Source organism: Nycticebus coucang, chromosome 6 (genome assembly GCF_027406575.1).
Source record: "Nycticebus coucang isolate mNycCou1 chromosome 6, mNycCou1.pri, whole genome shotgun sequence".
NCBI lineage: Eukaryota > Metazoa > Chordata > Mammalia > Primates > Lorisidae > Nycticebus > Nycticebus coucang.
The window spans coordinates 94,862,643-94,888,089 of record NC_069785.1 but is presented as its reverse complement, the minus strand read 5'-3'; the positions used below and the strand labels follow the sequence as shown (position 1 = coordinate 94,888,089).

General features: G+C 38.4%; 1 protein-coding gene across 2 annotated transcripts in view; it reads right to left on the bottom strand.

Moving 5' to 3' along the window:
- LOC128588008 (annexin A10) overlaps positions 1 to 25,447 on the bottom strand; it is a 55,781-nt gene that overhangs the window by 18,026 nt on the left and 12,308 nt on the right. The window lies entirely within an intron of this gene.

Genomic DNA, 25,447 nt, shown 5'->3' with positions numbered 1-25,447 from the left:
AAAGTGGAATGGCTGGATTAAATAATAATTGAATGTTTCACTTTTTAAGAAACTGCAAAGAGTTTTCAAAAGTTGAACCATTTTATATTCTCACCGGTAGTATATCAGTGAGTTGTTGCATCTCCTCACTGACCCTTTGTATTATTATTATTTTTTAAATTTTAGATTACTGGTGGGTGTGCAGCAGTATATAATTATTGCTTTTAACATCATTTGTGTAATAATTTTAAAGAACTCCTGGAATTATCCTTACAAGTCATTGTATCAAAAATTATAGCCAAGGAATTATCTTTTTCATATAGACAATTAGTGTTTTAATATTTCTCAGAATTACTGTTTTGTTATTAACTAACTTTTAATTGGTAAAAATTTCCCAATTTAACAGGAACAAAAATATAAAACTCTTTAATATTGGATAGATATTTCACTCTAAAAAAAATTTTTGCCAAATGAAGATATAACTGTTACAAAAACTTTCTGATAATGTCACGCAATTTAACACATGTTATTGGAGTCTGATAAAATGGGAAGGCATAAGAGATTAAAAATATCAAAAGCATAATAGCTAAACATCTACCAAATTTAAAATAAATTATAAACATAACAATATCCAAAATTCTAGCGATTGCAGGTACAATAAACACAATTATAGGTATACAACTTACATAAAATTGTTATATTATTTAAAGATAGACTTTCATAAATCAAGGGTACATTTTACAAACCACAGTGCAAAATTTAAAAAGCTAAACACAAAAATACAGGTAATAAGGCATCTAAAATGAGCTCCAAACACAAGTTGAATTAGTCTAAAAGAGGCTAAGAAAAGAGAAGAGACAATATGAAATTTAAATTTAAAGTAAGTAATAGATGGTGGTGGGTCTGCTCAACCATTTGACAGTTGAGTAAAAGCTAACCGTGAGCTGAGTGTGGCAGCTTATACATGTACTTCTATTGCTTTGGAATAGAGCAAGATTCCAAAGCAGCTGAGTGTGGCAGCTTATACATGTACTTCTATTGCTTTGGAATAGAGCAAGATTCCAAAGCAGCTGAGTGTGGCAGCTTATACATGTATTTCTATTGCTTTGGAACATGGGACCAGGAGTTCATGTCCAGCCTGGCAAAAGAGTGTCCTCCCATTTCTAAAACCAAAAGTAATAATAATTCAGCTGAGCATAGTGGCTGGTCCTGTAGCAACCTAGCTACTTGAGAGGCTGAGGTAAAAGGATAGCTTGAACACTGGAGTTATTTGAATATCAAAAAAAGTACACTTCTGAGAAAAGAAGATTTCTATGGATGAAGAGGGGTATTTCATGCCGATAGAGTGTCAACTCATAAATAAGAATAAAATACTAAATGTATATTTACCAAACAACAGAATTTTGAAATATATTAAGAAAAAAATGACAAAACTGAAAGAAGAAACCGACAAAAGAAATCTTCCATTGCTGATATAAAAGTTAGAAAATAGGTAAATGGTAATAAGACATAGTTTTCAATGTCAAACAAATTGATATTTATAGCACACTGACCAGCACAACAGAATACACATTCTTCTCAAACACACATAAAACATTCATCATGTGAATGTGAAAATAAGTAATCTCAATAAATTTATAAGAGTTTAAATGATCTCCAGTATAATCTCTCGTAAAATTAATAATAAAAATATATCTGGAGCATCCTAGATATTTGGAAATTGGACAACATACTTGTATATTACCCAAGGATCGAAGAATAAATCACAAGGAAGTTAGAAAGTGCTTCAAATTCAATGGAAGGACAGAACATGCCAAACTTTATGAAATGTGGCTGAGACGATGCTTGAAGATAAATTTTTAAACATTTATAGTAGAAGAAGAGAAACATAAAATAAATTACCTTAGCTTTCATTTCAAAAGATCAGAAAAACAGAGTAAATTAAATCCAGAAAAAGAAGAAAGGAAAATATCTATAAGTGCAGAAATCAATGATATAGAATTATATAGTATTAACAAAACTAGAAACTGTCAATAAAATCAAATTCAAAGTTTCTGAAAAGTTCAGTAATGTTGGTCAAACTCTAGATTGGTAAAAAAAAGAGAGAAAGAGAGAAAATACAAATACCAATAAGGGAGACACATTTGCATGGCAGATACGTGTATTACAGGCATTAAAGGATAAGAATATCACAAACACATTTATGCCACTATATTTTAAAAATTTAGTTGAAATGGACAAATTATATGACAGACATAAATGACTAAAATTGATTCAGACTTGAATAGAAAATCTGGATTACCCAATATTAGTGAAATAAATTAAATGTGTAATGAATGCCCCTCCCCTAACTCTCAGGTGGAATCACTGATATAATCTATGAGGCATTTAAGAAAGAAGTAAAATAAACCCTACACAAAATCTTGCAGAAAATAGTGGCTAGAAGATTTCTTATTTTATCGGATATGGCCTCATTGCCCTAATGCAAAAATCAGAAAAAGACTTCACAAGCAAAGAAATTGAAGACTGATATCCCTTATGAACATAGACACAAAAAATGTCTTCTCAAATATTTAAAAATCACATCTAGCAATACATAAAAATATGACACATAATGATCAAATAGGGTTTTTCCCATGAATGTAAGTTTGGTTTGTATTTAAAAATTAAAAAATGTAATTCACAATTTTAGCAGTATAAGGAAAAATAGGTACATGATGATATCAAAGATACGGCAAAAACTCTTGAGAATTTTTAACACACAATCATAATAAAAACTCTTTCCAAAGGAAGAATAGAAGGAATCTTCCTTAAGCAGATGGAGGGCATATGTGAAATTTCCATACCTGAGATGATACTATTGAGAACTAAATTCTACTTCTTTTTTTTTTTTTTTTTTTTTTTTTGCAGGGGCTGGGTTTAAACCCCCCAAGTCCGGTATATGGGCCGGTGCCCTACTCCTTTGAGCCACAGGCGCCAAGAGCGAAGCAAGGATATTTGCTCCTACTATTCCTACTTAAACTGTATTAGAGGTAGACACCTAAAAAAGAACAGTTAAAATTTTGAATCATCTGGAAGAAAGAATAGGAAAAAACTTTTGCAACTTGGTGTAGACAAAAAAATTTTAGACAATACATAAAAGTACAAACCATAAGTGAACAGAGTGATGAATTTGTATGGCAAGTGAAACTTTAATCCTTTCGAAGGAATGTTTAAGGGAGTAAAAGAAAAGCCACATATTGTTACTTCACATATCTGATAATAGTCTTGTGCTTAGAAGATAAAAGAAACCCCTAAAACTCAATAATAATAAAACAACCTGATAAAAATGTGGACGCGAGATTTGAACAAATATTTCACCTAATAAAGCAGATAATTTGGAAATAGGCCCATGGAATGATACTTAGGACAGTAGTGATTAATCCAATAGAAATTAAAACCACAGTGAAATATCACTGCATATTTTCTAGAGTGGCTAAAATTTTAAAAAGACTGATGATATCAGGTTGGTAAATGGATTATTTGCAACTGTCATTTTGTCATTAATGGGAATGTAAAATATTGCAGCCACTTTAGAAAACTGTTTTGTAGTTTTTTATAAATGTACTTAAAAATGGACAAGAAATCCACTTTTAGCTAAAATCAACAAGTATGAAAATTTATGAACATGTGGCACATGTGTGTTTATAGCAACTTTGTTCATGGTAGCTGATAATTAAAAATGACTCAAATTACATCAAGAGATGAATAATTAAAAAAATATTCATGTATTCATATGCTTGAAAAATACTCAGCAATACTAGGGAATGAACTACTAACACCCATAGCAACAACTAGGGATCTTAAAAACACTATGTCGAGAAAGTAAATTCAGACACAAAAGAGCATGTATTAAATGAATCCATTTATATCGCAAAGGTGATCTATAAAGACCAGGGGAAAGCAGGCAGGTGGTCACTTTCAGGAGGATGGAGGGACATGGCCTGAAAAGGGACAGGGATGATGTCTAGGGGCATTAGAAATGCTTGGTGTCTTGGTTGTGCTTGTGATCACACTGTGCTAAAGTGAATGCATTTTATTTTATAGAAATTATACTCCATATTGTGTATTTTTTATTTTACAATGTTATTTTGAAATCTATTAGGTGAATATATATGGTCTAAATCCTCAACTTATTTGTTTCTTTCAAATAGATTTCCTACTGTATTTATGTGCCATACTACTTCATCCCTGGTTTCATATTATTAATCCAAGTAACTTAGCAATTTTTAGCCTTTTTCCACATAGGTATGCCTTGGAAAAAGTATAAAGGCCATCATTAGCATTGGTACCATAGGGCAGGGGATGGAGGCCCATGAGAATTCTAGGTGAGAGGAAGAATTTGTAAAGTTGTTCAGGTGAGTTTAGTATAGTATCCTCTCTGAAGGTAGAATGCTTATTCCTTTCTTTTCTTTTTAATTTTTTTAAATTAAAAAAATATTTTAAATTTTTCAATGAAATTTTTTTTTAATTTTTTTGAGTTCTGGTGTTTTTTTTTTTTTTTTTTTTTTTTTTTTTATTGTTGGGGATTCATTGAGGGTACAATAAGCCAGTTACACTGATTGCAATTGTTAGGTAAAATCCCTCTTGCAATCATGTCTTGCCCCCATAAAGTGTGACACACACTAAGGCCCCACCCTCCTCCCTCCATCCCTCTTTCTGCTTCCCCCCCCCCATAAACTTAATTGTCATTAATTGTCCTCATATCAAGATTGAGTACATAGGATTCATGCTTCTCCATTTTTGTGATGCTTTACTAAGAATAATGTCTTCCACTTCCATCCAGGTTAATACGAAGGATGTAAAGTCTCCATTTTTTTTAATAGCTGAATAGTATTCCATGGTATACATATACCACAGCTTGTTAATCCATTCCTGGGTTGGTGGGCATTTAGGCTGTTTCCACATTTTGGCAATGGTAAATTGAGCTGCCATAAACAGTCTAGTACAAGTGTCCTTATGATAAAAGGATTTTTTTCCTTCTGGGTAGATGCCCAGTAATGGGATTGCAGGATCGAATGGGAGGTCTAGGTTGAGTGCTTTGAGGTTTCTCCATACTTCCTTCCAGAAAGGTTGTACTAGTTTGCAGTCCCACCAGCAGTGTAAAAGTGTTCCCTTCTCTCCACATCCACGCCAGCATCTGCAGTTTTGAGATTTTGTGATGTGGGCCATTCTCACTGGGGTTAGATGATATCTCAGGGTTGTTTTGATTTGCATTTCTCTAATATATAGAGATGATGAACATTTTTTCATATGTTTGTTAGCCATTCGTCTGTCATCTTTAGAGAAAGTTCTATTCATGTCTCTTGCCCATTGATATAAGGGATTGTTGGCTTTTTTCATGTGGATTAATTTGAGTTCTCTATAGATCCTGGTTATCAAGCTTTTGTCTGATTGAAAATATGCAAATATCCTTTCCCATTGTGTAGGTTGTCTCTTTGCTTTGGTTATTGTGTCCTTAGCTGTACAGAAGCTTTTCAGTTTAATGAAGTCCCATTTGTTTATTTTTGATGTTGTTGCAATTGCCATGGCAGTCTTCTTCATGAAGTCTTCCCCCAGGCCAATATCTTCCAGTGCTTTTCCTATGCTTTCTTTGAGGATTTTTATTGTTTCATGCCTTAAATTTAAGTCCTTTATCCATCTTGAATCAATTTTTGTGAGTGGGGAAAGGTGTGGGTCCAGTTTCAGTCTTTTACATGTAGACATCCAGTTCTCCCAACACCATTTATTGAATAGGGAGTCTTTCCCCCAAGGTAAGTTCTTGTTTGGTTTATCAAAGATTAGGTGGTTGTAAGATGTTAGTTTCATTTCTTGGTGTTCAATTCGATTCCAAGTGTCTATGTCTCTGTTTTTGTGCCAGTACCATGCTGTCTTGAGCACTATGGCTTTGTAGTACAGACTAAAATCTGGTATGCTGACGCCCCCAGCTTTATTTTTGTTACTAAGAACTGCCTTAGCTATACGGGGTTTTTTCCGGTTCCATACAAAACGCAGAATCATTTTTCCCAAATCTTGAAAGTACGATGTAGGTACTTTGATAGGAACGGCATTGAATAGGTAGATAGCTTTGGGAAGTATAGACATTTTAACAATGTTGATTCTTCCCATCCATGAGCATGGTATGTTCTTCCATTTGTTAATATCCTCTGCTATTTCCTTTCTGAGGATTTCATAGTTTTCTTTATAGAGGTCCTTCACCTCCTTCGTTAGGTATATTCCTAGGTATTTCATTTTCTTTGAAACTATGGTGAAGGGAGTTGTGTCCTTAATTAGCTTCTCATCTTGACTGTTATTGGTGTATACAAAGGCTAGTGACTTGTGGACATTGATTTTATATCCTGAAACATTACTGTATTTTTTGATGACTTCTAGGAGTCTTGTGGTTGAGTCTTTGGGGTTCTCTAAGTATAAGATCATGTCGTCAGCAAAGAGGGAGAGTTTGACCTCCTCTGCTCCCATTTGGATTCCCTTGATTTCCTTGTCTTGTCTAATTGTATTGGCTAGAACTTCCAGCCCTACGTTGAATAGTAAAGGTGACAGAGGACAACCTTGTCTGGTTCCAGTTCTAAGAGGAAAAGCTTTCAGTTTTACTCCATTCAGTAAAATATTGGCTGTGGGTTTGTCATAGATAGCTTCAATCAGTTTTAGAAATGTGCCACCTATGCCTATACTCTTCAGAGTTCTAATTAGAAAAGGATGCTGGATTTTATCAAATGCTTTTTCTGCATCTATTGAGAGGATCATGTGATCTTTATTTTTGCCTCTGTTAATATGGTGGATAATGTTTATGGACTTGCGTATGTTAAACCAGCCTTGCATCCCTGGGATGAAGCCTACTTGATCATGATGAATGACTTTTTTGATGATAAGCTGTAATCTATTGGCTAGGATTTTGTTGAGAATTTTTGCGTCTATGTTCATGAGTGAGATTGGTCTGAAATTCTCCTTTTTGTTTGGGTCTTTTCCTGGTTTTGGTATCAGGGTGATGTTTGCTTCATAGAATGTGTTGGGGAAGATTCCTTCTTCCTCAGTTTTTTGGAATAATTTCTGCAGTACAGGAATAAGCTCTTCCTTGAAGGTTTAATAGAATTCTTGAGTGAAGCCATCTGGACCAGGGCATTTTTTAGTTGGAAGCTTTTTTATTGTTTCTTTGATCTCAGTGCTTGAAATTGGTCTGTTCAGGAGGTCTATTTCTAACTGGCTAAGTCTAGGGAGAGGGTGTGATTCCAAATATTGATCCATTTCCTTCACATTGTCAAATTTCTGGGCATAGAGTTTCTGGTAGTATTCAGAGATGATGTCTTGTATCTCTGTGGGATCAGTTGTTATTTCCCCTTTATCGTTTCTGATTGAGGTTATTAGAGATTTTACTTTTCTATTTCTAGTTAGTCTGGCTAATGGTTTATCTATTTTATATATTTTTTCAAAAAACCAACTCCTTGTTTCATTAATTTTCTGAATGATTCTTTTGTTTTCAATTTCATTGATCTCTGATTTGATTTTGGATATTTCTTTTCTTCTACTGAGTTTAGGCTTAGATTGTTCTTCTTTTTCCAATTCCATAAGATCTCTTGTGAGATTGTTGATGTGCTCTCTTTCTGTTTTTCGAATGTAGGCATCTAAAGCGATGCATTTTCCTCTCAAAACTGCTTTTGCAGTATCCCACAGGTTTTGGTAGCTTGTGTCTTCATTGTTGTTATGCTCAAGGAAGTTAATGATTTCCTGTTTTATTTCTTCCTTCACCCATCTGTTATTCAACAGAAGATTGTTTAATTTCCATGCCTTTGGTTGGGCTTGAGCATTTTTGTTAGAGTTGAGTTCCACCTTTAGTGCCTTATGGTCTGAAAAGATACAAGGTAAAATTTCAATTCTTTTGATTCTGTTGATATTTGTTTTGTGTCCCAGGATATGATCAATTTTGGAGAATGTTCCATGGGGTGATGAGAAGAATGTATATTCTTTATCTTTGGGGTGGAGTGTTCTATATGCGTCTATCAAGCATAGTTGTTCTAGGGTCTCATTTAAATATCTTACATCTTTGTTTAATTTCTGTTTAGAGGATCTGTCCAGCTCTGTAAGAGGTGTGTTTAAGTCCCCTGTTATGATGGTATTATCAGATATCATATTGCTCAGACTGAGTAAGGTCTGCTTCAAGAATCTGGGAGCATTTAAATTGGGTGCATAAATATTTAGAATGGAAATGTCTTCTTGTTGTAGTTTTCCCTTGACCAATATAAAGTGACCATCTTTGTCTTTTTTGACTTTAGTTGCTTTAAATCCACATGTATCTGAAAATAAGATTGCAACTCCTCTTTTCTTCTGAATTCCGTTTGCCTGAAAAATTGCCTTCCAACCCTTGACTCGGAGCTTTAATTTGTCTTTTGAGGCCAGGTGTGTTTCTTGCAGACAGCAAATGGATGGCTTGTGTTTTTTAATCCAGTCAGCCAATCTATGTCTCTTCAGTGGGGAATTCAAGCCATTAACATTTATTGAGATAATTGATAAGCGTGGTAGTATTCTATTCGTCTTATTTGGTGAGAGTCCATTGCTTAGTTTTATCTTTTGCATCAGTGTGGAGGTTAGGTTTTGTCCTTTGATTTCTGAGTTCTTACTTTGCTGCTGATCCATTGTGGTGGTCAGTGTGCAGAACAGGTTGAAGTATTTCCTGTAGAGCTGGTCTTGTTGTGGCGAATTTCCTCAATGTTTGTATATCCGTAAATGATTTGATTTCTCCGTCAATTCTGAAGCTTAGCTTAGCAGGGTACAGAATTCTGGGCTGAAAATTGTTCTGTTTAAGTAGGTTAAAGGTAGATGACCATTGTCTTCTTGCTTGGAAAGTTTCATTAGAGAAGTCTGCGGTCACTCTGATGGATTTGCCCCTGTAGGTCAACTGGCGCTTATTCCTGGAAGCTTGCAGAATCTTTTCTTTTGTCTTGACTTTGGACAGGTTCATCACAATGTGTCTTGGAGAAGCTCGGTTAGAGTTGAGGCGACCTGGGGTCCGATATCCCTCTGAAAGCAGTGTGTCAGACTCTTTGGTGATGTTTGGGAAATTTTCTTTTATAATATTCTCTAGTATGGCTTCCATTTCTCTGGGGCATTCTTCTTCCCCTTCTGGAATTCCTATAACTCGTATGTTGGAACGCTTCATAAAGTCCCATAATTCTGACAGTGAACGTTCTGCTTTCTCTCTCTTCTTTTCTGCCTCTTTTACTGTCTGAGTTATCTCAAGAACTTTGTCTTCTACCTCTGAAATTCTTTCTTCTGCATGGTCTAACCTGTTGCTGATACTTTCCATTGTATCTTTAAGTTCCCTAATTGACTGTTTTAGTTCCTTCAGGTCTGCTATATCCTTTTTATATTCTTCATATCGTTCATCTCTTATTTGATTCTGTTTTTGGATTTCCTTTTGGTTATTTTCCACTTTATTAGCAATTTCCTTCATTGTTTCCATCATTTCTTTCATTGTTTTCAACATGTGTATTCTAAATTCCCTTTCTGTCATTCCTAACATTTCTATACTGGTGGAATCATCTGCAGTAGCTACCTCATGGTCCCTTGGTGGGGTTGTTCTAGACTGGTTCTTCATGTTGCCTGGAGTTTTCTGCTGATTCTTCCTCATGAGTGATTTCTTTTATCTGTTTCCTTGCCCTAATTTTCCTTTCACTTCCTCTTGCTCTTTAAGTTCTTGTGCCTGTGGACTAAGGGTTACAGGACCAGAAGGGTGAGAAGGTTGAAGAGCAAAAAAAGGGGATGAAAGAAAGGAGGACCGAGTGATAAGAAAAAAAGAAAGATAGAGAAAGGAGAGGAGGTGGGTATAAGGAATATTGACAAAAAGAAGAGAGGCACAGAAAGAGGGAGACAGGGCAATATAGGTGTACAACAGGGTACTTTGACACAACCTTAAAAAACCCCCACCTTCTGGGGGTGCCCAGTTGCATGGTTCCCTTGAGGTCAGCAGCTCTTTGCTAACCTGATCAGACACAGTACCCCACCTCCACCAAGTAGAGAGGAAAGACAAAAATGCTATAAATCAAACCAAAAGAAGCAAACAGAAAACTTTATGGGGATAAAATTGGGTGAAAAACCAAATTATATCGGTAGAAACACTAGCAAAAATGAAGTTGAAGTTATTAAAAAAGGCAGCAATGGGAAATTATAATTAAACTAGGAAAATTGAGAAAGACAAAGGGATCTGTGTGGAAAAGATTGAAATTAAAAAAACAAAAGAACATCAGCAACGTCAAAATAAACAAACAAAAAAAAAACAACCAAACCAAAAAAAAAAAAGAAGAAAAAAATACACAACCAAAAACAAAGCAGTTTGTATATGTTATTGAATATTGTCTGGGCAACACGTGGTCTTCTGGGGTATGAGATGTTAGTCACAGTTCTGATACGACTGGAGGCTGCTGATTTCTCAAACCCCAGCAGGTAGACACCCTAAATCTCTCTTCAGCCTACTTAAAAGGCACTTTGAACTTGTAAACTTGCTGAGCAGAAGCTTTCCCAGCTTTCTTGCTGGAATCGCTGCTGAAGTGGCTATCCACTTACTCAGTGTGCCAAAACCGGTCTCACTCTGCCCCTGAGGGTTAGGGCTGCAAGGAGGCTCAAACCCCACCCTTAGGCTACTTGGTTGCTGGGTTACCAGCTCCCACCCTTTTCTCGCTCTGCGATCCTGAGGGCGGAGCTTGCCGGGGCAGATCACTGACAATGGATCCGTGTGACCCACCGCCAAACACTATTAGCTCCGTCTGGCTCAGCGGCTCAGACTGGGGCCCTAGACAACGGCCAAAGTTCTCCGCACTCCCACTCAGGCCTTCCCCAAGGCAGTTCAACTCAGTGCCAAGTCCAAGGACATCAAAACAGTTCACAGGTAAGGCCTTTCTGGTTTGCAGTCTCGCTGCTACTGAACTTACAGTTGTGGGTGGGTTTAGACGGATTGAACACACGCGACCACTTGCCGGTTTTCCACTGTTTTAGTCCTCCTCTTGGGGTCCAGAAGTCTCTTGCTGACTCCCTGTATCTTCATAGGAGTGATGATCGGCAGTTCCCACCAGCCAGAGATGCCTGGAGTCCTATCTCCCCAGACTCACGGTGCCCAGATGCAAGGAAGCTGTTACTCGGCTGCCATCTTGCTCCGCCCTCGACTAGTTCTGGTGTTTTTATTTGAACAAGCATAGTGAATATATTGTCGCAATGATATCATTGGTAACTACAAATTCTTTTTGTAATTTCCTTTTTTTTAAATTTCAGAATATTACATGCGTACATGTGGATTTTAGTTCTTTACTCCAACTTAACATCCCTGAAATGGTAAGAACAGGACACAGGCACGTAAGGCTGGGTTCTCATCTCCTTTGCTATGAAGGGCCCAAATGAGGCCTTGGGGGTGAGGCATTGAAACCTACATAATTGTAAAATTCATAAAAGAGACAGTGTTAATAAAATGAGGGTTCATGAAAAGTGTCGTTATAAGCTGAGCCTTGAAAGATGAAGTGAGCTTTGGTCAGACAAAGGCCTAGGTGGTATCAACAATCAACAATGTTTAAAGACAGAGAAAGTACACTCTGGGTATAGAATAAACTGTGCATATGAAATTTGCAGTTAGCTTTACATAAATGTTGAATTGATTTGAAATCTAATTATTTTACAAAGGACTTTGGATCTCAGTCATTCTGACCTTCCTTGTGCGGAGAGGAAAGGCCCTAATAATAAAATTTGACCAGGCTGGTCAGAGGGGGTCACGACTATGACAATCACTAGTAATTACTGAGTGCTTATACCTGCCAGACAGTATTCTTAGTATTAGAATAAGTATAATAACTAATGTAATACTATAGTAACTTGTTACAACCACCCTAGGAAACGCAGTCATCCCGCCATGCTGATGGAAAACCCTGCACACAAAGTTTGCATAAGGAGTTCCGTGAACTACAAGTAAGTGATGAAGCCTGGACTTGAAATCAAGCACCCCGGGCTCTCTTATTTCAGGCTTTTTTCTTATGGTATTTTGTCCACACAAAGCTACTGATGATACACTAGCAAGGTGATGAATATAGCATATAGGTGGTGACTATAGAATTCTTAGAAAAGAAATCTTGTGGCAGGGTGTTGAGCACGTGAATGCAAACAAACCAATTCAATACACCTTTATCTCAAGAGGCCAAGGTACCTGGCAATTGATGGAAAGGGAGAAACATTAAAATTATCATCTTTTCCACAAGCCTTCCTCTGTCCCCAAGTAAAGCTTATTATTTATTTGCAACCATTTTTTGCATTTTTTGTACTATATTTTGATAACCACACGGTATGATAAACGTATTATATCTGTGAATTTCTCCTCAAAGCCTATCAGGGCATGGACTTTCTCAAAAATTCTTCCAAATTCAGCATCTAGCTCTAGCACAGCTCTGAGCATACAAAATATGCAGAGTATTGAGTACACATAACACAACAGGAATATAAAAACAAATGGGAAAACTAATGAATGAATGAATGTGGAAAGTAAAACCCTGACTTACTTATTAAAGAAGGGTAATGTTCAAGCAGAAAATGAGTCAAGCATTGCAAAAGTCTCTTAATCTCTAGTCACATTTCTTTGATCACTACCCCCAGTGCATTTACCACGGCATCTTCAGTGTCTGTGTGTTAACACAATTTTGTACCAAAACCGAGTGCTCATGGCGGAGCCCACTGCAGACTGAAGTTGGCATGGCTAGGAGGTGGCGCTGGAGCCTTTGTCTTGTAACGCGGATGGGCACGCGCATGTACATAGACTGAACTGATTGGGTAAAAAGAAAAAAAAATTATGAAATAATATAATTTCAGGAATGTAAACAATATCAGATATGATCTAATGGCATTAGTATGTACAGGTGCCGAGGTAGGGTGTTTTGATTACAAGTTTGTTACCTGACCTCCCTATCAGCTTCCCTGTCTCCAAAGGGGAAATAATGAACAGCACCTACCTCACAGGGCTGGTAGAAATGTGAAGAGACTTAACTCGCATAAAATTCTTAAAATATTTTCTGGTATATAATAGGCATTCTAGAGTGTCTTACCTCTCCCCTCCTCTTTCTGTGTGTTTCTCTGTCTTTCTACCTCAGAGTTTTGACTATGTTTCTTCCAGCTTTTACTATGTCCGATTGTCAAGGAATTCTGTTGCCTCCACCTTACAAATATCCGCAAACTGAGGACTTGTCACCAATTTTGCTGCTGCAGCCGTGTCCAGGCTGCCATCATCATTCCCAGGACCCTGCAAATGACTTTCTCTTCCGGCCTTGTACCCTATGTTTTTTCCTCAACACATTAACAATAAAAATCAGATTAGATACTCATGTGCTCAGGATGTTCTTTCTCACTCCAAACTCCAGAGTAAACTGTTGTTTTATACAGTTGATCTCAGAAGAAAGTGAGTACTTCACATGTTTATTCCATGAAAAATGCTAAAGTCCTTATACTGGTTGACAAGACACAAATGTTTCTGTTCACTTCTCAGCCTTAGCTCCTCTTGCCTGTGGTTTCTCTACTTTAGCCACAGCAGGCTCCTTCCTGACCCTGGAATCACAGATATGCTCCAGTCTCTTTCCTTAAGCCCTTCACTTCCCTCACTTTGCCCTTGGGGTTCTTTCTCTAGGTATTCACATGGCGGGTCCCTCCCTACCATCTCAGTGAAACCTGCCATGGTCACCTTATTTAAAATTACACACCTGAACTCCAGTGCTTCCTATGTTTCTCACTGGCTTTTTGTTCTTTAATTTTATTTATTTATTTTTACCAAAGCACTTACTGCCTCCTAACGTGACATTTTTTACTGACACATTATGTGTCTTACCTAAGTGGAGCATGAGCTCCATAACAACAGAGCTTTTGGTCTGTTTTCTTCATGGCTATTTCACCAGCCCCTAGAACCGCACCTGCTACATAGTTAAGTACTTGAAAAACAGGCACGGAATAAATGAATAAGTGAATGAATAAATGAGGACCACTTGTAACTGAACAGTTATTTGCTTGGAGGCATTCCTGACAAACATCAGGCTGTCCTTACTCTTAAGCAGTCTCCTTTTCCTGGAGAAGGCAGAGAAATACAGGAATAGCAATGGCAACACATTGCAAAATGTGGGCAGGGCTGCAGTAGTGGGAATGTTCCCATCAGGACATCTGCAAGGAGATATTACTTTCAGTTGGGAAGATCAATATTGAGTAATGTGTTTAAATAACTGAACGTTGGCAAGTTCAAAGAAGAGCCTTCAAATAACCTCTGTAATTACAGTCTTAAATTCTCACTTGGAGTTGTATAGGCAACTTTAAAAATTCAAACTTTTGAGTGTGACTTTCCCCAGTGTGACTGCCTCTGCCCCCCAGTTTTCTAAAGACTTGCCCTAAAGGGAACTCTGTTGGAGTCACAGGGTGGCCTTGCATTAAGCTAATGAGTGTTTGCTTTGCAAATTGAGCTGTTCTGTGCCACTGTTGGAATTGCAGATTACCCAGTTCCAGCTATTCTGACCATTTCATTTAAGTCACAAATAAAAAGGCAATTTCTTAAACCGTATTCATTTTCTCTCTTTATGGATACTTGGGGCATATTCATTTTCTCTCTTTATGGATACTTGGGGCAAGAATCGAAGTTATGACTAACATTTCACTTGTCGGAATATGCTCGGGAACGGTTTCATGTGATTTAACAAATATGCCTTTTCTTATTATTATAAAAAATGATATTTACTGTTTAAACAATGATGCAAACCATATAAAATGAGACTTAGAATTTATCTTCATTCCACCCACCCCAGCAGTCACTGTGCAAACACTTGCACTATTTTACATTATAAAAATATTTGCACGGGTTCCTTTGTTACCTTGCAGTGGTGAATAAATAGTCTTTCAAACAGTTTCATTTTACAGATATTTTCAGTTTATTTAATTGTTCCATGTTTAGTGGATTCTTATTTTTTGGCTGATAATAATGATGATGATACTTTGGTCTTCTAGATAAACATGCTATATGAAAGCTAAAATTTGCCCCCTTCAAACACTAGAATAAAATATAACAACCATTTTTCCAACAGTGCATATGATCTTAGAAGACAGAGAAATCCCTCGGTATGAAAACCATGAAAATAATGAAAACTGGAGAATAAGCAAGTGAGCTGACCTTGGAGATGATCTTACAGATAATGAGTAGGCTTTGAGAACTATTTGTTTGTGGGTTTAATGCCCAACTTACGGAATTATAAGAGGACAGGAGAATATTTTTTGGGACAGTGTAACACAAGAAATTAAGTATGAAACTTCACATAGGAGGTTAGGACCTTCAAAAAATTGCACCGGCCAAAGTAACAGGAACAAGGAAAAATTATCATTCACCAGTGACATAAGGTTGACAAAAATTTCACCTCTCTCTGCCTGGGTTTTGAGCAGAAGAACTTTTTCCCTGAAAATTCAAAACTTCCCTGAGCTTGAAGTTCAATTTTCTTCTACCCTTACGACCTGAGTCCTCTATGAGAAGAAACCACCATATGAAAGTCAGTCCTGAGTAAATGCAAATCAATCTTCAGAAATCCTCCCACTACTTTCCAGAACAAAATAAAAGAGTCTCACTTTGGAAAAGCCAATTTTCAAAGTTGCCATGATGAAAATACCATGAAATATACTTAGAGACAATTTCCCTGGGTGATAAATAGTAGAATCTGTAAATGGCAGAATCAAAACCCATGAGTTTGAAATAATTAATAACAATTTCAAAGAATACTATAAAAAAATAACCTTTAAAAAGAGCAGATACAATTTTAAAATGCCAATATACACTTTAAAGAGTAGTAATAAACAGCTGGAAATAGAATTAATAAACTGGAAAAAATTTTTAAATGACAAGAAATTCCACAGAAATAGACAAGACATAGATAAGAAATAGATAATATGAACACGAGGTTAGTAGACTTGGAAGACTGAAGGAGAAGGAAAGACATTTGTCAAATAGATTTTCAGTGGGAGGGAATGTAGGCAATCCCAGTGATAATCCATGGTCACTTCCAAATTAACCACCTGGTGGCCTCCTTCCTCCCTAAGTAAAGAACCTTATTGTGAGTTCCTCAAAACTTACTGTGAGCTCCTCAAACTGTTGATGTAGCTGTGATTAACATGTGATCCACTGACAATGAAAAGGACATTGGTATAATTGTGAATTATGAAGTTTTACCAACTATTTTGCACACACATTATAAACTGCCGCCAATGACTATAACCTGTATAATGTATACTCCAAGGAACAGGACAGCGCTGCTATGAGGAGTCCCTCCCTTCTCCTGAACTTACAACAGCCTCCAAATTGCAGCAGACTCTGGACTAAGCCAGCTTTGCTGCTGTGTCTTCTCACATCATCTTCACATTTGGCTTCCAACAACCATTTATCAAATTATTTCTGCCCCAACAGCCTTAAGTTCAGTCAACACCAGAAACACACTGTTTCAAATCTCATATGATATGTGACTCCTCAGCTGTTTAAATAAAAATACACAAACTTCTTGACTACAACAGTGAAATTGCAGAATACCAAAGACAACTTTAAAGCAGAGGATAACAGATAATCCAGCAAACAAAAACAAAAAAGCAAAACTTAACTGTGAGATTTCTCAGAAGTGCCAATAAAAGTGAAGTTATATCTCCAAAGATCTAAAGAAAAATAACTAGAACTTAGCCTGGAATTCTATAACTATGTAAATTAATGTCTAACAATGAGGGAAAAATAAATACATTCTCAGGAAAGGACCAAATGAATTTAACATTCATTTGTTATTTCCAGAAAAACAAATAACTGCTAATGAATGTCCTTTGGGAAAATGTAACATGAAAATCAATGTTGAAAGAAATATGAACAAAGACAATAAAAGTCATGAATAAAACTAAAGAATCATTGACTTACTTAAACAGCAGCATAATAATGACTAATTTGGGGGAACAGAAAACAAGTAAAATAAAAATATTGGGCAGTATTAATATGCTGCCTAGAAATGGTCCTCAACTCTTAAAGGCAAAAACTTAAAAGATAGAGATGTTATCATAAGAATTGGGCAGAAAATGCCATAGAATCTATTTCAAACACTAACTCATAAAAAAAAAAGAAAATTGCCACATGTGGGTCAAAACAAAGTTAGTCAAAGCCTACAGCCCTTGGCTGTGGCCAGAAAGAATTGTGGCTCTGGTCACTAGGTCAAGAATTGACAAAACTGAACTGAAGCATAAGCTGTCAGAAATGATGAACTTGCCCCGTATACAGGACTTTGTGTAAACCAAAAACACTGATGTTCATTTGGTGGAAGTGCGCAAAGCTATCACACAGAAAACAAATGTGGGGTGCCTGCTGGTGCACAGCCACTCTCTCCCTCCCTCCTTTCCTCAACTATCTTTGCCTTCTACCCAACTTCTGTTGTTTTCAGGAGAAAAGTAGTTAGCGATAGGACAAAAGTCTTTCTGTCCCCGCTGTGGTACATGGCCATGCACCTTTATCTTTGGGGAGCAGAGTGGAGAAAAGTCTTTATGAACTTTGTGCCCAAGTCAGAATTCTCCCTAAACCCAGGGTACACCCACATTCAAATGCTGGGTCTGAGCAAGGCTTTGAGGGAGGGGAGAGAAGCCAAGGGACCTTGTGATGGGGACCTTTGGACTGATTCACTCTACTGTTATCGTAACCTCCCCCGTTAGATTTCTTGGTACTTATGTTTCATCTGCTGCTCCTGTGAACGCTCATCAGTGCCAGAGGGGAATGTTCCTCCAGGAAAACAGCCCCCTGGAAGAAGAGCTTCTGCCCATGGTGCCGCAACCCGTAATGACCACTTCCATCTGGGAGCCTCTGTGACAGGTGCTCTGCTGAGGACAGCCTCCAGAAAGGGAAGGCAGCGTCTCAAAGGTGCCCCGTCAGTTTTAAAACTGTTGCCTTCCTGACACAGCTTCCGAGTGAGTCACTTTTGCAAGCTTAAGGGCTTTTTATAGAAACAGAACTCCCAGCCTCTGGAGGCCTCTCATGCCCTTTGGTGTGGAGCAATGGGACTCAGTGACTGGCGAGGTGGGAAGAAACCAACCAGTCTGACTTGTCAAAGGGTAACCGTGCAATGAAGAACACCACCGGCCTGGCCCCTGAGCATCTTGGGTTTACAGGACAGAAATAGCAGGGACTCCTATAAAGGACACTTCAACTCTTACCCTGCGGCCAAAGCAAGTGCTGATTCTGGGAGACCTCTGTCTGTTGCTGTAAATGCAGTGGCCTGGCTCACGTGTAGCTCAGATAAGCTGGCACCAGAGAGCATTGCCCGGGATTCCGGGACTGGTCAACCCAGCAACAGCTATGCAGAACCACAAATGGTTGATTATGGCCCAGGGGCAGAAATCAAGCTTGTTCTCACAACCTTGGCCAGTATTCTCTTTGACATAACACTTGGAAAAATATGAACTGCATATTAGAGAAGGATTTCTTTCTTTTGTCTGTGGGGGGGAAAAATGTGGCTGCTGATAATAGCTTTCCTGTCATTCTTCATCCACAGTGAGTCCTCACTCTCTGAGGGACTGACTGGAGCCAGCTGCCGGTCAAGCCCACATTGCCCAAATTATGCCACTGTGCCTGCTTTGTCATCAGACTGCACATCATAACACACATGCCATCGAGAGCCATATGTGGAGAGTGTTCAAAATATCTGATGCCAAGATAACACCACTTTCCAGCCTGGTCACTTCTGTCAGAAGTTGATGCACCTTTTCATGATGAAGGCAGGCACAGTGGGCAGAGTTTTGCTCCTGCAGCTCTGGCAAATGAATTATATGAGACTATTACATCTCTCGGGGCTCCTATAAGACTGTGATTGTATCTCAGGGCTCCTGGTAAGACTGTGATTATTTCTCGGGGATCCCAAAGGTCTCATGACTGTTGACACTTCTTTAAGTTACAGTGCTGCCATTTCTGCTCAGTCAGCTGACTTCTGATGCACAGTTATGATCCTTGAAACCAGTCCATGGCATGTTTTATCTGTGCAGCCTACTGGGAATCTAAGTGCAGTGTGGTTTTTATTGCTATTAAATGCTATTGAAAACACATTAGAGTCTTTTGTAAATTTTTCTTCTAAAATTGGTTTTCACATTTCTGGCTTCAGTAACACTTTTCCAGATGTTTTTTTGATCCCTTCCATGTTCCCAACGATCCCTTGGCTCCTGGTACTGTTACAAGTTCATCAGCTTGGTAAGATCTCTGACTGTGTTTCTTTTTTCTACTTCTGGTCAACCCAGCTCAGTGTTTTGTTTCCAAATACAATATAATCCCTGGGAAAGAATCACGTCTTTTCAGCCTCTTTTCAGTAATGACCATGATGAAGGTGGAAGAGGGTCAGACATACAGACCTATCTTTAAAATTTGGAATTTCACCCTGATCAATCTTGAGCTTGAGGCTCCCTGCTTCCTCCTAAACACCACCCTCGGTGTGCTGGGTGGCAGCCCAACAAAGATGAATGTAGGAACTCAACTCGGTTCTGGTTCTGCCACCCCAACTCTCCTGGTCGTTCACAGTTCCAGACCATAACAACAATGATCACTTTAATGAGTACATTTAATAAGTGTGTGGGACATGGGGCTTTCTGGAATTTTTATAAAAGTGTCCCTGTTCCTCTTATATATAATGATCACTAATAAAAGTTCTAGGTGTTAAATGGAAAATAATAGGGAAAAAGGTGAAATTACAGCTGCTGGAATGGAGGCCAATTTTCTGGTGTTAGAGTTCAGGAAAACAACCTTGGCACTGGGTGAGGAGCACTCAGTCTCAGCATGTTGGCGCTAGATGGTGTGCAGGACCCCTGGGCTCACTGGCCAATCCTGCCTTGGATGATACGATCATCCTGGAATTCCTTCCTTCTCAGTCAAGGTGAGGTCTGCTCCATCGCTGAGATATCCTGCCGTATCTAATACTGCAAACCAAGTAGAAAGGTCACTACCAACACGGAGAGAGAACCCAGATTTTTTGGGTTAGGCCTGGCCTACTGATTTATGGGATTTATGCAGCCTATTGGGCCTAGGACCCTGGTGGAAGGGTATGTTTACCTCTCTCTTCTCCTATTAGTAGGACATTTAGTTGTTTGAGACAAATTGATGAATTTGTTCCCAGTCTGGGTTGGTCAGACTAATAAGAGGGCCTGGGGTTTAGCATACTCATAGAAAATTGTATCGGTAGTAGAGGTAGCATAAAAATGAGGAGTAATATTGTTAGGAGACAATTCTCCGTGGGTCTCCAATTTCTGAATGTTATGTAAAGTACCTTTCCAAGGAATTTGGCATAATCAATGGCCTTGGAAGTCAGAGATGTCTCTCTGATGAGCAAAAGTCAGGCATTCGTTTTTCCTTTTATAAATTATTCAGGCGTCCTACCCTCATGGTTTCTCTTCGGCAGTGAGACCTACTTCATACTGTAGGTGTTATCTGGCCATCTTCACATTGATCATGGGAACGGAAGCTCAGGGAAGTACTTCAGAAGTGCTGACACTCTGACCACCATAGTTAGTGTGAGTCACAGACTGTCTTTTGTCTCTGACCCAAGAGCCTTGTGCCTCTTTCCAGCATCTGTGTCATCTAGGCCGATTAACTTGCTACCCCATAAGTAGGTTGAAGTCTCATACTTGTGTCACAGTTCTTGACACAAGATTATACAACATAGTATAAAAATAGCCCATATATTTGAAGAAAATATTTGTAGTTTACAAAGCCAAGAAAGGACTGATGTAAAAATTATATAAATAACTACAAATCAATAAACAAACCACAAGCTACCAAAATAAAAATACACATGGATATAAAGAGCTCACTTAAAAAAAAGAAGAAACCAGCACATAAAAGAGACATGAAAAGATCTTCAACATTACCTTTTATCAGGGAAAATAGAAGTTAAAAGGATTCCATTTACACTCATAGGATCAGACAGAGTTAAGAAGTTTCATATTACCCAATCTTGGTGAGATTTAAGGGAAATGGGAAGCATTATTACAGGTGAAAATGTAAATTTATAGAACTGTTTAAAGAGTATTTTGAAGCCTGATAAGGCCTGGCTTCATCAGTATCTCTGATTTCCTTCCTTCCATCCTCCCTCCCTTACTCTCCCTCCATCCATCCTTCTCACCCTCCTTATGTTCCTACTTCCCTCCCCAACAGAGATTTGATATGTTATCCCAAGGAGAAATAACTGCCTAGGCTGTAACAAATTTACCCAGGTTGTTTCCTAAATTTCTAAAATTACCATTGATTATGAAAAACCGTTTTCAAATTTTAAATTTTTTTTCAATTTTTTTAAGTTTTCAGTTTCACCAAAGGGAGTATATTTACCCATTATGTATTTGACAAATATGATACATTATAAACTCAGTAAGTTAACCACCAAGGGACTGTGACAAACTTTTCAACACACTGAGGTGGTCAACATAAGGAACCAGGCCTACAGTACCTATGCCTGTGGAGGTGCGTGTTTTTTCTATCAAAATTAGGTCAACTTGAGAAGGTTGTCAGTGTAGGAAACTTGTCAACTATGGAAGTAGCTGTAATTGTACCATTTAAAATTATATTTAAATTATGTTTATAAAATTAATGTGTGATAAACTATGTAATGAATTTCAACTTCGGGGTCTAAAACGACATCTATCCCCCTTTCTTCCAAACTAAAAGTGAGGAGTAGAGAAGATACAATACCTATTACTAGTATTAATGATAGAAGAATTCTATCTCGAAAGCAGATCATTTTCTAGCCAGCTACTTCCTAGCTATGCTGACACTTCAAGTATCAATATTTCTAACCAGGGAGCAGAGGGGTGATAGCAAAATAATGTTATGAGAACAAGATGTGTTTGTAGAATGAATTATTTACACATTCACATCTGTTTATTATATACCAATTATATTAGTTTGCCCAGGCTGCCATAACAGACATATACAGACTGGGTGGATTAAGCAATGGCAATTTATTTTTTCATAGTTCTGGAAGATGGAAACCCAAAGTCAAGATGCCAGTAGATTTTCTTTCTAGTGAGGTCCCTTCCCCTGCCTTGCAGATGGTCGTCTTCTCTCTGTGGCACATCCCTGCTGTTTCTTCCTCTTCTGAGGACACCAGTCCCTACGATTGTGACCTCACTTAATCTTAACTACCTCTCTAAAGGGCACCTCCAGATACAGTCACATCGGGGGTTAGAGCTTTAAACATATAAGTTTTAGGGGAACACAATTCAGTCCATGGCACCAACTATAGTGTGCCTGAGTACTGGGATAGGTGCTGGGATACATTAGAGAACAAAACAGAAGAACCTCTGTTTTGTAGGCCTTGTGTTCTAGAAGGAGATGACAAGAAACAAATAATAATTACAATGAGTAAATAAATTATGTGGTGAGTTAGAAGGTAATAAGTATCATGGGCCAGTAAGAGCAGGCAAGGGGACTCTGGAGCACTCTCCTCGGCCTCAGGGAAGGTGACAATTTAAAATAGAATTGGCATGGTTGACCTTTGAGCAAAACTTTGCTGGACACCAGAGGATCAGTGGTATTGACTTCTGTCTTATTAAATCCAGCATCTATTTAGTTCAGAGGATTACTGAGAAGCTACTGAAGAGACAGTTTAGAGTCAGATAATCTTGGTTCAATTCGACATTGTGGGCAGGTCCACCTCTGCACGAAGTTGCATAACTACCGCTGGGTATTAAATGCACAACAGAAACCAACATATTTCAGAGCGGGTCATCCCTGTTTTAGATGAAAAATGAGAAAACTGCTTTACTGCTGAATGTGCACTCCTTCGGGAATCGCTGTCTAAGTGTCCCCTGCACGTTCACAAAGGCATTCCACCATTCCCTGGGTTCAACTCAAGTAGACTTGCTTCGGGGTTTATAATATTGATAAATGTGCCAATCATTGGCATTCTAAGCAGCTGTTCAGCAGAGTGGAGCGATTCGTTTCTGCCATGGGGAAGGCAGAGTTGATGAAACGCAGCAGCTTTGCACCATGTGAAATGGCCAGGAGGAAGTGTGCACGGAGCAGGGGGAGGATTATGCTTTACTGAGCAGCTGAGAAAATAATTCTGTCAACTCTCAATTATTCGTGTTCAGAAAAAATGAAACTGTCGATTATTAACACAGAAGATAATGTATACATTCTCACTGCAGACAAGGGAAGGTAGCAAGAGCTATCCATCAGCCAAATGGAAGAAGCGATTCTGAAAAGAGTGACAGCGGATGTCAAGAGGGCCTGGCGGGCACCAGGCAATGAACCTGGTCGCAGCCAGAGCAAGGAACAAGTGGAAAGGGTAATCTGGGCAAGTGTGAGCTCATTTTAACTACCGCATGGCTAACAAGAGGACATGTCCCTTTTTTTCTTTTATTCTTTAATGGAATAAGTAATAAACAAGTACAATATAATCCCTTATATTTACTTATTCTATAAACAAATTGCCTTTTCTATGTGAGACCCTGAGCTCCAGAGGGACTGTAGCCAAGAACCCAGTCCCTGCTATTCCAGGAGATGACAGTGTCATGGGCAGGACATAAAATGAATCGACACACGCTCATTCTGCAAGTGCTGCTGTGGAATTATGCCCAGTGATCTCTGGGAATCAACTGAGCACTTAACCCTGAGCAGAAGGCGGAGGTGGCAGGCCAGGGAGGGGCTCGAGAGCGAGCAAGCCTGGCCGCACCCTATTGGAGGACCCGCAGTCAGCTCTGCCTTCACAGTGTCAGTCAGCAAACACTAGCTAAGCAACCTCCCCGCACGTTGGACAGACATTTGCGCCAAGCCTGCGGATGAACAAGAAATCAGCTTTCAAGGTTTTAGGCTCTGGGAATGTGAAACAAATATAGACAAGCTCAGAGATCTGTCATCAGGTACACAGGAAAGTTAGGGAAATGATGCTTTAGTCAAGTGAGTCTGTTGCACTTGATTTGGGAGTGGCAGTGGGAGGATGACAGGTGGATAGCAGGTAGGATTGAGAATCAAGCCACTGAAGGCAGATGAAGCTGGATCAGAGGAGGGTAAGGAGCAGGAGGGGTTCATAGAGCAAACTACAGTTCAGTAGTTCCTCTGGGCTACTGGCCAGTGAGGAGGGCAGAGGGAGAAAGAGGGAGCAGAAACCGGGCAGGCCAGGCTTTGTAGCCTGTGAAGGCTTTGGGTTTATTGCCCAGGCATATGGAAGGAGGAAAGGGATAGACATTCAAGGCTGAAAGTGGCAAGTGGTATGAAGATTTAGATGTCGAGTGACTCTGGCTTGAGCTTGGGGATGAATTACAGGAGTAAGGGGCTAAGGGAACCAGTGAGGGGTTTTAGCATTATCTGGGCACAAAATGCTAAAACCAGTGAGGGGTTTTAGCATTATCTGGGCACAAAAACGGTGAAGACTCAAATCAAGAGTTTGTGAACGAGGAGAAAGAAAGAGGTGAGAGGAGGAGGGATGTACTGGACTTGATAATTGGTGGTATGAGTAGGGCATTGACAGGACAGGGGGCGACAGACCACCTGACCTCCAGAGGATCCCAACTGAGCTTTTGCAGGAGGTGTGGATTCCTCAGCCGAAGTGAGCATTTAACAGACTTTGAGACCTTATCTGTATGGGGAAAAGTATATTTATAGTAGAATATAAATTCTTTAATAGATTTTAACTTCCTTGAGTGTAAATACCTTATTTCTTCATTACTTTAATGTGCTTTAATGCAATTTTGTAGAACTTGACAATATTTTAGCCTAAACTTAACCTGATATATAAAAAGCACCGCTGTATGAGATATGTAAACCTCTGAGTGAGAAAAGGTACTTGAAAAATGAAATGACATCCCTTATAGCACTATACATATTAAAACAGTATTAGATTGCCAATGATATTATTTTTATATGTATTTTTTATGTTCTTTTACAAAAGAAAACTAGCACAAGTATCATGGGAACATAAGTTAAGGTAACAGTTTCATGTGTAAAAAAATGCATAACTGGTCTTTTTTTGGCTTAATTCAATTAATAGCACTACTAGTAGTAGCATTTATATTATTAATTCTTTCTAAAACTGACAGCTTTTATATAGTTGTTCAAAGACTAGGGTTTAGAGATGGACTCAATTTGTATGGACTAACTCTATAGAGAAAGTTTTATGATAGTGTTTTATCGATAATGTTCAGTTGACTAAGTAATTGCTATTTCAGGCCCTTTTGCCCCGAGGACTTTTTGTTCTGAATCTGTGATTGAAATGCATGATGAAAACAAAGAATCTTTAATGGTACTTATTTTGAAATTAGAATGTGATTACTTTAAAACACTATGGATAGCTTTATTGCCTTAAAGTATTTTTAAACTGCCATTCTTTTTTAATGGTCTCTGTAACTGCACACTGGAGAGAAGAACAGCTACTACAGAATTGTCTTTGGCTGAGAGTTTGGTGAA